This window comes from Vicugna pacos, chromosome 27 (genome assembly GCF_048564905.1).
Source record: "Vicugna pacos chromosome 27, VicPac4, whole genome shotgun sequence".
Classification (NCBI taxonomy): Eukaryota; Metazoa; Chordata; class Mammalia; order Artiodactyla; family Camelidae; genus Vicugna; species Vicugna pacos.
In genome coordinates this window covers 10372455-10390016 of record NC_133013.1, presented here as the reverse complement: position 1 = coordinate 10390016, position 17562 = coordinate 10372455, and the positions used below count along the sequence as shown (strand labels likewise).

Below are 17562 nucleotides of genomic sequence, written 5' to 3'. Positions count from 1 at the left end.
CTGCGTCTCACCAAAGCTTTGACACCACCTCAGCTGGAAGAATAGTGAACCAACCGATACCTTCCCGCATTGATGGTAGGGATGCCAAAATGGTACCCATATGGAAAAATATTGATCATATCTAGCAAAATGACATACACAATTTCTTTTTGACTGAATAATCTCAGTTTTAGAAACCTATCCCAATTATGCCTGGTAGAAGTATGAACTTACTTACATAAGATTATTCCTTTGTAACATTATTTTTACAAGCAAGATATTCAAAACTTACTCCAAAAAACCTTCAGTAGGGCACTGAATAAACTATAATACATTAATGTAATATCAAAAAAAATACTTTTGAGAAATTTTAAATATTCAAATAGTATTTAAATATAGTGAGTCTTAGTTATATCAATGAATTATTGTAATAATAATACAACACATTATACAATAATATTATTATAAGTGCTGTAGTGAATTTTGTAAGGTTATAAATATGGCATAATGGTTACCTAAGAAAATGTTCTTTTTTTTAAAACGCAGATGTATATTGATATGGGCAGGGGTAAAATGACATGATGTCTATGATTTGATTAAAAATGCATTATTGTGGATCAAAAATTTAATGATGGTTTAATGTAAGAGTTGTGATAACCAGTGAACTACCAGTGAGTAGTATATAAAAATTTGCTTCAAAGTATACAGTACCTCACTAGTGAAAACTTGACAATTATTTGCAAAATATTAAAAGATTATATACCAACATTGAATAAACTGTCAAAGGATGTTCTGTCAATTCAAATTTTAAAAAGCTAAAAGGCAGAATCTTTGCAGATAGCACAGTGCATGCTCCTGTAACTAGAACCATAGAATTCCATTCTGGAAAGATCTTTAAGCATCAGTGCCCACGCATGCTCCCTTCTGATGCCTGAGTCAAGTAATTATACATCCTCTGTTCACACACATCCAGCAACAGGGGACTCACTACGTTATGAGGTAGCTCATTCCACCCTTGAAAAGTTCTGTTAGATCGTACCTTCTTCTTAGTGGTCCAATGAAATTTTTCATGAAGGCTTTGGGCTTTAGGTTAACCTCGTGTGTCCCTAGAGATGAAAGTATAATACAGAGAGACAGGAGAAAGGAATAAGGTGATCACTGGTGAATCTAAATCAGGATCCCATCCCAGGGACCTAGTCCCCAACCCATGGAGTTCAATCCCTTTCAGTTTCAGTGAGACGACTCTGATTCTGGTCCTGAAATTCTAGTTCCAGTGACATATTTCTGGTAACATACTATTGAATGCTTGTCTTACATCCAAGTCTAGATCAACTGCCTAGTTTCTATTTCCTTCTGTTCCCACAGGTTCAGATCAGAGCATGGGTATGAAGGGGAGGGTGATCACACAGAAAGAGTTAACGTGGACCTCCAAGCAGATTAAGATGCTGTTTGGTGGGGGGGGGTCGCTGCTCTGAGCTCCCACTCCATGTCAACATGGAAATATTTGAGAAACAATATTACTCTGAATCATACCTTCACTAACATTCATTGGCTAGTTATTATAAGTCAAGTGTTTTAACATAACATCCACAAGGACATTCTGGGTGATGTCTTCTTATTTTCATTTTACAGCTAAGGAATCAAGAAAAATTGAGTGGTTTGCCCAAGAAAACATAGTAGTAAAGAATCAGAATTCAATTCCTAGTTTATCAGAGTCTGTAAGTGTATAAAATAGATTGCAAATTCCAGATATGCTAGAAATATTTCATAGGTCTAAGTGGCTCTCTCATTATTTATGATGGATTCTGTCCATCTTTGTAACAACTGAAGTCCAAATCAGAAGTTTGGCTCGCAGATACCGCCTTCCCTTCTCACGCATGAACATAAGGTCACCTACGTAGGTGTCTATATGATCACGCCATCTCCCTCCTGGGCTTGTGCTTTGGATTTCTGGGGTCCAAATTTTGGTCATTACAATGATTCCCCTTAAATTTTGTCTAATTTTACTCAGCCTGCCAATTAGTTGGTCATGAGCCTTTAAGACGCTGAATCTATTATGAAATGTTTTCTAATTTGCCCAATTTGTGAATTCTGCAGTTTTGATTTCTTCAAATTTGTCAATAGTTCCATCCAATGTTGAAGACCATCTGAGGACAGATCCCTGCCACACACCATTGGCAATCGCCTTTCAGTTTGACCCCAGTTCATCATTCAGCAACTCGTGATGCAATAATTCAGTCTCTTAACTACACATTGTCCAGACATGTCCCCTCTTTGTCTGCAGGTATTTCCAGAGGACTTGTGTACACCTCACTGAAATCCATCTGTACTATGGCTGCCACAGCGAGTTTTTGTGGGGAAATAAGGGGGAAAAAAAGCAGACAGAGGCCTTATGGGACAGTGCCTAGGGAGTTTATATTGATTCTCTTCAACAGTTAGTTCCAGAACCGTAGTCAGAATCATTACCTGCTTCCCCAGTCTGCTATCTGTGGAGTTCTCCTCCCCCTGTTTAAAGGGAGAAAAACTAGTATGAGTTTGCTTCCCAACCTTTTCCTGGTCCCCCAAAGAGGAGGGAGCCACACACCACTGCAGCATCATTGCATGCTTGTCTCAAAGCTGTTCACACCTTCAGTTTCCTCATTTTATCCTCCCAAAAACATTCGAGTCATTTTTCTCCTTTCTGTAAAGATATTGTTTCCCTTCATGGTCACTCACTGCACACAAGCTGACTCCAGAGCTCTCTGCAGAAAGTGCAGGCTTGAAACTGAAGTTGACAATGTCTACATTTTTTCTGCACTCACTGTGGACCTCACAGTGTAAGCCACGCTCCCATTTTCCAGCCCTGAATGGAGCCAAATCAGGGAGCTGGGGGACAGACTGTTTTTATGAGCCTTATCCTGCAAGCTGGCCCCTGAGCATCTTTGACTGTCAGCTTTTTATCACCCTCATTTTTTTGTTATTCCACTACTGACTTTTTTTTTTTTTTTGAAGTAGAGGAAGTCTTCTTGAAAACCTGCACTGTTCAGGGGGATTCTTTTGTCATTGTTCCACTAGAAATGGGCCCCCGTCTTTCTTCCTTCACAAGATAGTGTACTTCTCAAATTCTCCCTGTCGATAGTATCAAAACAAGTTATGTACTGCCAGATAAAGTTCATTTTTATGATCTCTTTATTCAAATTCTGGTTTCCTAAAAAAGATGGCTTATGCCATGTACCTCGTAGTCAGACACACTGATACACTGACAGCTCTGGAGAAGCAACAGTAAGTGACTTGGGCTCTGTCTCCAGTGAGCCACCCTCCTGGTTTCCGAGTGCGCGCTGTTAAAGATGGGCGAAGACTGACTGTAAATGATACTAAACAGAAACAAGGGATCGAAAAGAGCATACTAGAGACTTTTTCTGTGGATCAAAAATGCGCAGTTTCTTCCTGATATTTCAATTCTGTGTCAGAAAACCAACCTAGCCTCATGATTCAGATCTTCAGTTTTGCAATTGTTTGCCATTCAAATGCTTCTACTTACCACCTCTGTGATCTTGGGGAAGCTAATAACCTCTCTGACCCTCAGTCTCTTGGACTCTAAAAATCCCACAAGTCAAATGTGAGGCTTCAACAGGATGGTGCGTGTGCAGGGCTTGTGGAATCAGCAACACCGCTGTCAGCAAAACTAGCTCCCACCCCATTGACTGAGCACCTGCCGCACGTCCAGCACCTTCCTCCACGTGTGACAGGCTTTACACGAGCTTACTGTTGTCTTCCTCACAGTTACCCTTCAGGGTAGTGTGTGCATGCTCCCCACGTTCCAGATTGTGCTAAGATCAGCATCGCGGGTTAAGGGGTGATGTCCGGGTGCTCGCTCACGCTCTCTGACCCCAGAGTCCTCGCGTTAACCGCACAGGTTCGCGAACAGTCGCTTTAATCAGTTATGGTGAAAACGAACGATAAAACACAGCATGGGCCCCTCCCCCTCCCGCACCCGTTCCTCTCACAAACAGCCTCAGCCCAGCAGCTCCGGGGGAGTGTTTGCCTCACAAGCAGGTGGTCTCAGTCTCTTTGGTGTACAATGTGGGTTGATGTGACCCAGGTCCCCTGGACCCCCCACAATCACTGCTCTGGCTGATGCTTGGAGCTTGGGGCTGTTGGGTGTAACAAAGCACAGAGGACACTTTGGCTTCTTGGAAACATCTCCAGCCGGAAACTTGCAGAGCGACTGTTGTCCAGACCCAACGTGGCCGACCAGACTGCATAGAGTCTTCTGGTTTCACCAGAGAAGCTTTACAATGCCCTTGACGACACCTCCACAAGTCATTTGACTCAGAAAAAAAAAATTAAAAATTACCAGTTCTCCCTGCCCCTGATACGTAATCAGCCTGAGCTGACGACAGCCACGCATTCAGATGGCAGTCCCAAAATATTCTAACGAGTAGACCTCGGAACATCTGTGATTGGTGTGATGGTTAGCTTTATGTGTCATCTGGGCTGGGCTATACAGTACGCAATTCAGCAAACCCTAAATGGCGTGCTGCTGTGAGGGTTGTTTCTAGTGATTAATATTTACAATCAGCTAAATTTAAGTAAAGGAGATTATCCTCCATCATCAGGGTAGGTCTCACCCAATCAATTGAAATGCGTTTGGAACAAAACTGGGGTTTCCCTAAGGAAGAAGAGATGCAGCCTGTGGACTGGAGCATCAGCTCCTGCCCAAGAGTTTCCAAACTGCTGTCTTTCCCTACAAATTTGCCTCATCAGCCCCTGTAATAAAATAAGCCAATATCTTAAACTCTGTCTCTCTCTTTATCTATCTATCTATCTATCTATCTATCTATCTATCTATCTATCTGTCTATCATCTACTGATATACAGGTTCTATTTCTCTGGTAGAACCCTGGCTGATACAGTTGGAATCTACAAGCATTAAACACACTCTCACCAAGGATACATGCCTGTACCAGTTCATAAAGACTTTTCACCCACTGTGATCTTGCATAATTAATTCATGCTGTGGAAGTGAGAAGATCTTTCAAAACAGAACTCTGGAGTCCGGGAGGCCTCATCACCTTCCACTTGTGGATTATTCAGTTGCCATAGAAACCTGCCCTGGCTCTCCCACAACCTGCAGCTGCAGGCGCCCTGACTCCCTCACAACAGGCAGGAAGAAGGGAACCTCCATCATTAGAGCTCCTGCTGACGTGGTTTCAGTGCTGGGGAAACTGAGAAGTGGGGCTGAATGGAGGTAGGTGGTCAGGAACGAAGGCACACAGGATGCCATTTTTGTTCCAGATCTTGTTTCAATGTTGTTGCTTTCTGGTGGGCTCCTAAGACAGGATCAAAGGACAAAATGAAATAGCAAGTAGACACCCACTGGCATTGCCTGCTGTCAGCTAAATGTGCTTCTCGTGTCCTCCGGAGGGTTTTAGCCCCTCAAGAGTATCATTATCAGCCCCATATACATGCCCGGCGACAATTCAAATTTCTAATCAGATTTGAAAGCCACTCTAAGAAATCTGACCTGAGATGTTTTATTAGTGATTGGACGTAGCCCTTTTGTCCATTTCTTACTTTTCACAAGCAAGCAAATGAATTACCCAAATCGATCCCCACCTCCCAAAAGAAAAATAAATTTCTGCCTGTGTCTTTGTAGAAAGTATTACAAATATAAGATGCACAATAACTTCACAGTTACAAGTGTATGTGTCTCACTACATATAAAGTGTATATGTCAATATAATGTGTGTGTGTGTATATATATATATATATGTATAATGTTCATGTTTAATTGTTTGACATTTAGGTAGCTTTTACTACATCTTCATAATTTTTGAGTTCCCTTCAAACATTTTAGCAATTTAACCTGAAAAATTCAAGAGAAAAAAATCAAGGCCAAATTTCTGAAGGCTAAGTGAAACCAGCTATTTGTTTACAAATTTAATAGACAGTTAATAGAGAGACACAGGACTAAGGAAAGAATATTTACTCCTAAAATTTGTTTTAAAGTAAGCCTGAGTCTCAAGACATACTGAGCATTGAAACCATTTTTCATTCCTACGCATTTCTTCACCTATGTTTGTTCAGCTACTTTTAATTTTATATTTTTAAAGATGTGTTTTACTTTTAGTCGTTTAATACTAGTTGAGAATTACACTTTTAAAATCTCACTTAAATGCTTTACCTTCTAGAAGATGAACATACTTTTCTACTTAAGAATAAATCTTCTTTTAAGTTTCAAAATCATGTTTTATTGCCATTTAAAACCATATAAGAAATGAAATGAAATCCTATATTCTTACAAACATGATTCAGTCATTTCTAAAATTCTAAGCCATATCAAGAAAAGAATGACTATGGTTAGATACATTTTAATTATGTTGTACATCATGTGTATAATTTTGCTTAAGGGAATAAAAATATAACATACATGTGTGTCTATATATACATATATATAAACCCAAAGTCTCATGCATCTATTATGTGCCGGATGCAGGAACAGATATTCTGCACACTGATCAGCTAATCCTTACAGTAGATGTGGAAGTTCCTAAGTATTTAGTTAATATCAGACCTTTTTTCAATTGGAAAGATTTGAAATTTAAAATACATCTAAATAGCCAGTTAACCACTGTGGAAAACAATATGGAGATTCCTCAAAAGACTAGGAATAGACTTACCATGTGACCCAGGAATCCCGCTCCTGGGCTTATACCCAGAAGGAACCCTACTTCAAAATGACACCTGCACCCCGATGTTCATAGCAGCACTATTTACAATAGTCAAGACATGGAAACAGCCTAAATGTCCATCAACAGACGACTGGATAAAGAAGAGGTGGTATATTTATACAATGGAATACTATTCAGCCATAAAAACAGACAACATAACGCCATTTGCAGCAACATGGATGCTCCTGGAGAATGTCATTCTAAGTGAAGTAAGCCAGAAAGAGAAAGACAAATACCATATGAGATCACTCATATGCAGAATCTTGAAGAAAAAAACAAACACATAAATACAAAACAGAAACAGACTCATAGACATAGAATACAAACTTGTGGTTGCCAAGGGGACAGGGGGTGGGAAAGGACAGACTGAGATTTTAAAATGCAGACTAGATAAATAAGATTATACTGTATAGCACGGGGAAAAATATACAAGATCTTGTGGTAGCTCATAGCGAAAAAAAATGTGACAATGAATATACACATGTTCATGTATGACTGAAAAATTGTGCTCTACACTGGAATTTGACACAATATTGTAAAATAACTATTACTCAATAAAAAAAAGTAAAGAAAAAAATGTGATTTTTCAGAGCTGGTTAAAAAAGAAAATAGCCAGTTAGAAGTAGGGACGTTTTTTCCAGCACTCAGGCATTACTTACAAGTGATCATATGTTAGATCACAAATAGTCTCTCAATATTATTTAACCTTACAACAAATAATACCTGCAAAGTTTCTTTATTTTATTAATCTTCTCATTATTTCAAAAATAGTTGAATGTGGGTTATGGAATGGATGAACTTAAGGCCCAGGTTGCCCAGCATGTCCCAGTTTAGCTTGCTGTCCAGAAATCATTACTAACAGCCCCCCTTTCACTCTCAAAAGTGTACCCAGTAAGATGATAAATTAACCGGCTTCCCCACTTAAAGGCCATCGTAACATATACCAGGGTAACAAAAGTAAGAAGTGTGGTGGGAAGGGTGGTTTGAATTTCCGTTGCTCTTGTGGTTAACTCAGTTGTTGCTTTCATAGAACCAATGGGATATTTACAAAAATTGTTACAGCCCAAAATTAAAATTTTAACAAATTATCCAGAGTAGAATGTGCAGTAGTCACACTCATGAACATAGACAGACACTAAGACCAAAAGTTTAAGTAAAAGCCCTATTGGCTAGAAATTAGAAGATATTCTTTCAAAATTTGATTTCTGAATCCTAGTGGAAATCAAAATAGCAGTTAGAAATAATAATAACATGCAGAGTAATAAACAGATTTTTTTAAGACAGAGGCAGTTCTGCCTTGAGAGTGAATTTCATATCCTAAGTGTTTTCATTATTAAGCAAAAAGAATAAATAAACAAGCAAGCAGAGCATTCAATTATAACATTTTACTGACAGGAACTAGATGTCCAAGGGAAGCAAGAGGGAATCTGTAATAAGGTTGAAAATGAATTAGAAAAAAAAAAAAGACATTTTAAGTGACAAATTCAGGAGATACTTTGCTTTCTCCTTTTAAAATACCAACCAAAGGACACATGTTGCCCAAGGAAAGGTAAGTACAAAGAGAGAACTTGTAGTTTTAATAAGAAATGGAAATTCACCCCAGTTACCAAGATCATTTTACAGTAAGAGACAACTGAATGCAATTCTGTCCTAAAAATATATAGAAACGTAAACATAAGCCAAAGTTTTGTGGGGAAAAACGTGTCAAGATTTGACTTAAAAGAAAAAAAAAAAAGAAACACGAATAAGCCAATAACTATGAAAGAAATTAAAAACATCAATGCTCCATCTCTAAGCACAAATTCAGATTTTTTTTTCACCCCTTCAGACCTTTAAATTCTTAGACTTCAGACGGTGGTCATGACCTTGCCCCTGTGAACTTGTCCAGAGCATAAGAAAATGAAAACGTCCCACTTCTTTTCCCAAAGCAAACACAACCCCGATCTCAAAACAACACAAGCCCCTGAAACACAAAAATTCTAAAATAGTTTAGTTCTTCTAATCAGTACACCATAATTAAATAGGGCTTACTAGATAACTGTGAAGATGGTTCAAAATTAGGGATTGGAGTTAAAGAATCCATTATATCAGAGAAGAAACCCCATGTGGGAATCATGACAAATGCCAAAAAGTTATTTTGTAAAGTACTGCATTTCATTAATTAAAAAAGAAAAACTATTAAATTAATTCCTGACACGAAATATCGATGTTCCAAAATACCCTACAGAATTTCTCTCTGAAGCCAACCAAGATCTTCATGCCTAATGGGAAAGTATGAAGTGCATTCCCATTAGAATTCAGAACATGCAAAGACAGACACGTGGAGAAAGAGGATAAGAGAAACGTGTCAAGTAGGCGATGATTGTTGTTGAGTGTTGAGGTTCTTAGATGATTTTTTCCTCTTGATTATTTCTCTTTTCTAAATGTCACAATGATCAAGTTTTACCCTAACAATGATCTAATAATGAACCTTTAATAATAACTCATAGATACTTTAAAAATATATATAAATATATATAATAAATAAAAAATACATAATAAAATATGGTTAAGGACATTCCATGGAAGTTTATATAAACATGCTTGTTATAAAGTTTTATGCTTGCCCTATAGGCCGGGCTGGCCATCATCGGGTGCCCACCAGTACAGCCAGACAGGTTGCTAAAATGCGAGATAACTCTGTATCAGGGGAGATGCCTTCTTCCCAATGCCCCCAGTGTTCCTGACAAGCCCTCGAGCTGCTGAGCCCCAGTTCTGGACCACCAGTGCTCAGCAGCAATTTCGGATCCTGGCCCAGCCTAGCAGAAGGCCTAGAAGACGTGGCTCCACCCATAAAGTTGGCATCCACTCTGAATGGTCCATAGGTCCGTGCATTACTGGTTGCCAAGTATTTTGAACATCACTAGTGTCTATACACCTGCCACCTGTGAATTCTGCAGCAGTGATGCAACCGCATGGTGGGAGGAGGTAGACAGTCCTCAGGAAGTTTAAATAAAACACAAGCCAATTGCTCCGCAGAAGCAGTATTCCTGACATGAAAAAAGGAATCGCCCTTGCTGTCTTGGTCCCAACCAGCTCTCCTCACACAGAGTGCTCTGGTAATACAATCAGCAAGGACCCCCCCACCTACAGCACCCCTGCTGGACAGTCAGAGGAATTACCAGGGAGCTGCTTTTTTTCATCACCCAAGTCAAGACTATTCTTGTACCCCTATCTCAGTGCTCTGCCTACGTCAGGGGCTGAGATATTTATACCAGAGGAAAGGAGACTGTAACAGAATAAATGATATCTTATTTCTGGTTATATGATGCAATTTATCACATCATATCTGTTGAACTTCTACTTAAGCACTTTATATATATATATATATATATATATATATATATATATATATATATATATATATCATCTCTGGATTCTCCAATCACACTGCAAGACAGTTATTATCACGAACTATTTTATCCTTTTATAGAAGGACTTAGGCCAGAGGCATTGGGTAGCTTGTTCAAGGTCAGACAACTACCGAAGGTCAGAAGCCACATTTAAAACGAATTCTGACTGTCCAACTTTTAATTATTTAGTATTGAAAGTTCCAGGTCTCTTGATCACTCTGCTATCTGGCTGCTCTATGATTGAGACCTTGATCCGGCCCCTTCTGAAACTCCGGCTGTGCCCACCACCCTGTGGCTCCCTTCTCACGTAAGAAGTGGGGCTGGGCATCATTTAAAACAAACCCCAGGTGTTAAGTGGAGATCTTGAGGTAGGAAGAGTGGTACACAGAGCAGCGGGTTTTCATCTCTGCTATAAAATAGTTTCTGTGCCCGCCTCTTTCCCTCCATTCAGCTCTCTTCACCAAGCATACACTTTAATAGCCTAATTCGAGCCCCTGTGAATGGAAATGTAGAATGGAAACGGAGACGCAGGTGAGGACAGAGGCAGGTGCGTCTCGCCTTCGCAAATTGGCAAAGCATCTTCGTGAGAGGGGTCCGCTGCCCATCTGCCCTCAGCCATGCCAGCCGTGCCCATGGCACAGAGAACAAAACCTCGCCCTGTGTTCTCCTTTTATCGACCATGTTTTTCTTTACTTTGACGTCGGCTTCCAGATCGCTTGCTGTGATGCGCTACACCTTTCATATTTCCTTTCCAGTCATAATATTTCTTCAGCCATAACCTCGGCACTTTGAGGAATAATTGTCCCTGACAAGAGGGTGAATCACTGACAGGGAGTTGATAAGCATTACATACAGATGACAGAAGTCAGGACATATCGGATTACTGCTGTGAATATAATAAAAGAGAGACTAAACACTTTGGCAGCTCCAAGACAAGCCATTTCATAACTCTCTAGTGGGGCTTTTATCTTCCATTTACCGCCGCTGATAACCAGGTTGTGGCTGTCTCTCCACGATCTAGTTTCAATTCACTTAACACATTGCTGACCAGACGTGGTGGAGGAGGCAGAGATGATAATCAGGATTTTTTTTTTTTGGCATTTATTTTTAAAGTTTATCTTCATGTGTCCCCCTTCCAGCCTGATAAGGTCCTGCATGAGGGGGCTTTAAGCCTTCCTGGAGAAGGCTGAGTGCCGCCAAGCTCCCTTTAATCTATGCCTCCCTGTTTCCTTTGAAGCCATCCTATCCAGCCGCAGAAGTGACAATCCACTTTCTCTACTCCTCTGATATACCTGGGTCTAAAAGCCCGGTGCAGCAAACAACCAGGCTATTTTTATATTTTGGGACTTTGAGGAGATAAGATTTTATTTTCTTTTCTTAGCTAGTCTGAGCCACCTGAAGAGACAGATCAAGAGTTGTGTTATCTGTCAGTATAGACAGCCGGCAGCAGTGAGGATGCTAAATGGACCTTCGGAATCATGATGCAGATGACATTTATAAGAACTAGGAGAGATCTGGTTTCCAAATACGTAGGAAATAAATTTAATGTGTCAGAATTTTGGGTAGGAAAGTCAGGACAAAGAGGAAAAACAATACAGAGGGAAAGAAACCCTCAGTCAGGAATGATCCTGTCCCTGCAGGCAGCTTTGCCAGTGTCGGAGCTGAACAAGAGGTTGCAGCCTGCAAAGTGCTCATTCTGAAATGATGGTGCCTGTCTGATTGTTGCAGTTTTGTGTGTGCAACCTGTTCTCAAGAGCCGAGAAGTCTTAGACCTCCTCTTCTTTGAATGGATGCTCGTTGAACGATTCATTTATTGTCTTTATGTTAACAACAACAAAAAAACCCCAATTGTTTATTGGTAACCCACCTTATCAGATGCACTAGGTAAATTCAGACTAGGGGGTCTCATAAGAGGAGCAGGCTCAAGAACCAGGCAGGCTAGCATTAGAGTCAGCCAGACCCGGAAGAGCAGGAAACCACTGGGATGGGGCAGATGTGAGCATGAGAAAATAGACCTACCACATAAAAAATGGCCAGAGAGTTTGAAAGAGTCAAATATAATTTAAGAAAATATTGGTATCAGGGGTCAATCTGTGAGGCCTGAGGAAGTGGAGTATCATTCAAAGATTCCTTGAGAACAGTCACTCCTGTTGGGCAGCAGACATTGGGCTGGAGCCCAGTAGCCCACCATGTACCACTGGGCAGGTTGTGCACTGCCCCATTCCAGGAAGCATCATTCACAAAAGAGTGTATGTCAACTTCACACCCTCATGCTGTGTTTTGACCATCTACCTGCACAACTGTACTCAGTGACTCTGGATGGAGATGCAAGAAAAAAAAAAAAAAACAGGGTTCTCCAGGATTTTTGCATTCCATGTTCTCCAGAATTTTTCTGAAGAATTCACATAGCTGATAAATTCAGAAAACTGGAGCCAAAGCCCAGTTGCCAAGTGGTTTCCTGGATAAAATATGGTTAATCAGCAGCACGGAGAGTTCAGCTCAACCTTGGCAAGACGCTTACCAGTTTGTACTCTGAAACCCAAAAATGGTGATGCTAAGTTTGTTGATAAATGTCCTGTCCAACTCTGATGGCTCAGCAGCTGGAACAAGTAAGTACTCCTGGGCTGATGGGTGAGGTTCTCTTAGTAAATACACCTGCAGGCAAGATAAACTGATCTAGACTGCCAATAATCAGATCCAATTGAGATGCGGTGGGAGATGTTCTGTTCTGTAACCACACAGCGTCCTCTCTAAACTTGCTCACATGCTCCCTAGAAGCCTGAATCAATGGGCAGTGGCCACTGCCTAGTCAGCACAGGGTCTTTACCAACCAACTTTTGGAGTTTCAGTGAAGGCTACAGAATTCTTAAAAGAGGAAATATCTGTGAAACATTTCTTTCTTTCATTTTGTCTTTACATGTTGATGGTTGCATTCAAATGAGTCTTATGAACAAGCCGTATGGCATGAACTTTTATTTCTTTTGCTTCCAGATTCCAAATCCCAGGGCTAGGCCGAAGCTTGCTCAGAATCACTGATTTCTTTAGTGGAGGGGTTTCATTCTGCAACAGTGCCTGGGAGCTCAGTTGCCAGTGGGTGGACTCAGACCAGGAGAACCAGAAAACTGGAGGGAAAGGATGAGAACCACCGGGATGGGGGTCCCTACCATGTGCCAATCACCAAACACATTAACTTCCACGTAGCCCTCGGAGGTGAGAATCATTATCGCTGTTTTAAGGATGAAGTAACTCAGATTCAGAGTTTGCCAATGTCCTTCAGCAAGTAAGTGATGAATCCAAGTTTGAGCCCATGCGTCTGACCAAAGCCAAGTTGTTTGACTCCTCTAAGATCACCCTCACTGTAGGAACTGCTGTCAGTCAGCTCCCTCTATCCCATCCCCCCAACTTCCAGAGAAAGATCCAGCTGTCCTTCTGGAAGAAAAAAAATCCATCCAGAGCATCAGAATATAAGACCAGGAATATAGTCAGAGAAGAAAGAGAAGCTATTATATTATCATCATCAGGCAATATGCAAACATGTATGCAAGCAATCCAAAAGCAGCAATTAGAGACATTTGGCAACAGGCAGCAAATTCTTGGCCCTTAGACCAAGGAGCAGAATTTCATTTCTCTGGAGGAGAGAGCATGGTATGAGAGAGCAGAACCGTAGTCTTATATAAACAGAGTTCCAGGAAAGCCCTCTGGACAGAAACTCAGAGTCCGGGGGTATATGAGTGGGACCCTTCTTTTCTGGGACTGAGGTTCCTGACGGGGTGGGACGGGGCCAACAAAGAAGGTTAGAGTAAGATTCCCAGGGAGTGGACTTATTACTAAACCACCTACGCAGTTGACTTTGGCTTCCGATGTCCCTGCTGAAGACAAGACCGACCCAGCCCCTGGGCTGTACCCAAAGGTGAAGACCCTTTGAAAGTAAAAGTAACTTTACAGAGACAAGGTGTCAGGAAGTCAGGCAGAATTTGCTTTTGGAGGTCCTCGCCGAGCCTTCCATATCCAGTTTGTGCATTCCACCTCTTATAGATAATCAATAGGCAAATTAATACTCGAAGATGCTATGAATTTCCTGCCAAGCTCGGCACCTATGAAAGGTAATTCTGTTGTCTTTAGGTATGACAACCTGATCTGAAAAACCACGTACACAGAGAATTTTAAAACAGCTTCTGTGAGAGACAGCCAGGCAGGGTGATGTGTGCTCCAAGAACGTCAGCTCTAGAATGGGACAGTCATATTCCACTTGTGGCTTGACCACCGACTGCCCAGGGACTTGGTGGGGTAATTTAAATTCCTCCTTAACAGTTTCCTCTCACACAAAATCAGGATAATGATAGCATTTTTATGAAGTCAAATTAGTTTTAAATGCCTTTTAAAATCAGCTCACAGTCAACTCAGTAAATGTAGGCTACAATGATGATCATTATCATTATTATAGTTAGCATGAATTCCCAAACATGAAATTTCTGGGGCTTTTCCCATAAATTTTAGAGTCAATGAGATGGATATTTGGAATAGATTCCAAAAATGCATGATGAAACTCTAGGAACTGAATCTCAGGATTTCCCATCTATTTATAAATGTACTTTTAAATCATGCAGACAATTATTTTCCTGTGAAATCATCTGTACTTTGTGGATTAGCTCTTTAAATGGGATCTTCATACACACTGTGGGACAAGCTGTTATCAGCTGAAATACTCCTCATATAAATTATAGTACATAAAGTCACCTACTAAAATTGTTTATTTTTGATCATTAGGAAAACATTCTTTTTTGAACGATTCAAGAAAGATACAGTTTGTAAGACTAGTTTCTGAAGCATAAAACCGTTGAGCCAAGATTTTACAAAATAAAATAATTTTACGGTCATACAAATACCTGCATTAAAAAATATCTTAGAGGATTCTTTTTAGAAAGTCATCCTTAACTAACTTTGGGATCCAGTTCTAACAATCAAACATAAATGGATCGGGGTGGAAATAGTTAACAGGATGGTCATTACACCCATCATTGTGAAAGGTTTCTGCACTCGGGAAACCATTTTCTTAATTATTTTAGGTTAACACTTGTGTCTGTGGCAGAGGGAGGGAAGGGACATGTGTAATCTGAAACCTCAGATATGGTGCCTGGCCTGAATTGAGAAACATTAAAGATTTTATTGCTAATACATTATAAATTATTTCTATTACTGTGGTCCTGTGGGTATTGCATTGTCAGTGCACTTTGCCTATTACCTCACTTAATGTTATTAACACACTTTGGGGTATAAAATTACAGTTTTATCATGGAAACCTTAAACACTTACATCCAAAGTACTGAATCAAGTTATTATCTTTACTGACCAGACCCGTTTTATTGTCGTTTTATCACTCATAAAATCTGAGATTCAATTTGATTTAACTATTAAGCAAACCTTGGTCTACATGAGCTTAAATCCAGTTGTAATATTAATATATTAATATATAAGATGACTTCATTTTATTAAAGGTGAGGTAACTTAGAAAACCTCTTTTAATGTCCTTCTGCTGTGAAGAAATTTAACCTGACCTGTTTCCACGGCTGTTTCCCCAACATCGACAAAAATTTAAGATGATCTTCTTGGAGGATGTTGAGCAATATCTCTAACCTGCTTCTGGCCTTTATTAAATGCCTGGGACACATTAATCAGCCACAAAGTGGCATCACTCATCAAAGCGTCAAGAGGCAACGTCCAACCTTAAAACAAAAAGCACTAAGAATCCATCAAGTTAAAGAAACATGGTCCACACTTAAGAAGTCTGAAGTAGAAACATGTCAGTCCATCATTTCCATAGCTCCCGACATAAAAGAGGGGGGATCAGCTCCCCGAGTCAATTTACCATACAGAAAATGGAAAACTACAGATAACAGCACAAATTGTGTAAAAGTTTTTTCTCACAGGGACCCCTTCTGCTCTTGGCTTTACTCGTACAGGTTAGAAAGAAATTGTTAGGCAGATTTCACAGAAGAAAAAAATGTTTATCTCATTATGTTCAATGCCATCTTGATATTGGTAAAAAAAAAAACTTTGTAAATGATATTTGAAATATGCTACAGTCCACGGTAAGAAACCATACAAGATGGAATAGCTCAGTGGTAGAGTGTGCTTAGCATGCATGAGGTCCTGGGTTCAATCCCCAGTACCTCCATTAAATACATACATACATACATAAACCTAATTACCCCCAAAAATAAAAAAATAAAAGGTAGAAACTGTATAAGAGAAACTTGTTTATGTAAGTCTACAGATTTGCTCTTTCCAAAACGTATCAAGTGTTAAGGGGTCCCCTACTGGAAATTATCATTTTGAAGACACTCTGCAATTTTGTAGCTCAGAAGAGGCAGGATGGAGCAAAGATTTGGGTTGGCCAAATATCTAGTATTCTGATCTTTAATTTCAGCACCTGCGAAGAAGAAATAGCACCTACCTTCCCCACAAGCTGCCAAAGGCTTACGTTATGAATGTGTCTGGCACAGAGGGGGTGCTCAGCAAGCAATCACTCAATCATTTTCCCTATTCCTGGATCAACATGAAATATGGCCTTAGAAGACAGCATGCCATTACACCTTTACACCTAGAATCATAAATAGATGGAAAGATAGCCAAAGGGCGAGAGGGTCCCTAATGCATAGCTTAGTGCATGGGAAGCAATGGCGCTCGGTGCTCCCTGCACCTCCTAAAAGCATCACACACTGGAAGCTGCACTTTTTTAAACAGAAATCTTCTTCCTTTGGAGATATTCTCATGTTCCAAAGACTTTTTGTCAACACAGAATCTTGAGGAAAATGCTTGACACTTATTTAACAAGAGCCGGCTTTGAATATTCAAATTGTCAAGCAAAATAAGAAAGCAGAAGATTCCTTGGAATTGGAAGGAAGCCTGATGGCAGCCATATCACAGCAGCTTCACAAGTGGGTAAAACCTGGTGAAAAGAGAACCGCTGTTGTTGTTGATGAGGTCGCGGGACATGGACTGATAAAGCCAGAGTGGGCTTCAGAGGTCAGCAAATTCAGCTACTGCCTTTATAGGCAAGGAAATGGGAGCTTAGCAAGAGTTAGACATTTTTCCAAAGTCACACAACTGTTTGATGGGAAGATCAAACCCAACACCCAGGCTTCCTCGCCCCCTCCGCCCCGGACTGTGATGGCCCCCGGCTGGGAGGAGGCACTAAGCCCAGGGGCAAGCTATGAATCAGTGGAGGCTGTCCTCAGAGTGTCAGCCTTCAGGTTTTGTGCACTTTTCCTGCAATACCCATTGGCTGAGTCCCCTGCTCAATGGCAGGTTGTATGCTGAGCACCATGGTCAACACCAGCAACCAAGACTTGTGTGTTCCTCTTCAGCACACTCTATCTTTAATCTTGAGGCTCTAAGATGTCATTGTGATGTATTTGATTAGGTCTTCCCCTTCCCATCTGTATTTTCTGGAATTGAGTGCGCCCCTTCAGTGGGAG

At 40.4% G+C, this 17562-nt stretch overlaps 1 long non-coding RNA gene across 1 annotated transcript in view; it reads right to left on the bottom strand.

The window, feature by feature from the left end:
* The window catches only part of LOC140689628 (uncharacterized), a 29795-nt gene extending 27311 nt beyond the window's left edge, over window positions 1-2484 (bottom strand). The window contains exons 1-2 of the long non-coding RNA XR_012064668.1: window positions 2446-2484; window positions 1019-1085 (exon numbers count right to left, since the gene is read on the bottom strand). This is a non-coding gene — a long non-coding RNA (uncharacterized lncRNA). The remainder of the gene's footprint in view (window positions 1-1018; window positions 1086-2445) is intronic.
* Window positions 2485-17562: the final 15078 nt, after the last annotated feature.